Genomic DNA, 764 nt, shown 5'->3' with positions numbered 1-764 from the left:
ATAACAACAGCAAAAAAATACTATTAAATAAAGTCAAATCCTCACTTCTAGGTGGCTAACCAAGCATTTTCTACACAGAAAATAGTGCTTTTATCTGCAGACAAAGAGGATGGCCACTTACCACGCTCAGTCAAAGAGGCCATAATTTCTGTGCTTTCAACAAAAGGAAAAGATGCCACTGAAGTAGCTATAGAACCATTTCCATTTCCAAATACGACCAAACATTTTTAACTGAAACACTGGCAACAAAGCTCAGTCAGTTAATAGGATGGCTTGTTCATCCGGATCATACAGGATTCATTCTAAACAGACACTCCGTTTGCAATCTGCTACGCCTTTTTACTAATTTATTCTCAAAATGTCCTAAGACTGAATTACTGCAGATAACATTCCTTGACATATCAGATATGCAACACCTCCCTTTTAAGATACCTTTAAATAGGTTCATAACCTGGGAGTCGTGAATAAGTAAAAGTGCAAAGATAGTATCTCTCTTTCCAATTTCATTTTTTCATCCTTGGGGTTGTGTTCTCCTGAATATCAGCAGATAAAATAACTATTTAATGAAAAGGCAATATTTCATCACTTACCTAGCTACCTACTTCACTTTATTTTTACTATTTTCATATAATACCATCGTACAATATACATTCCAACTTCAATGCAAATTTCGTATGATGTAGTTTCATACCGGGGACATGGGGTAACAGGGGCAACAGGTAGTGTCACTGTCACACGGCTCCAGGGTCCTGGTGTTGTGGGTG

Source organism: Hoplias malabaricus, chromosome 8 (genome assembly GCF_029633855.1).
Source record: "Hoplias malabaricus isolate fHopMal1 chromosome 8, fHopMal1.hap1, whole genome shotgun sequence".
Lineage (NCBI taxonomy): Eukaryota > Metazoa > Chordata > Actinopteri > Characiformes > Erythrinidae > Hoplias > Hoplias malabaricus.
This window is presented reverse-complemented; position numbering follows the sequence as displayed.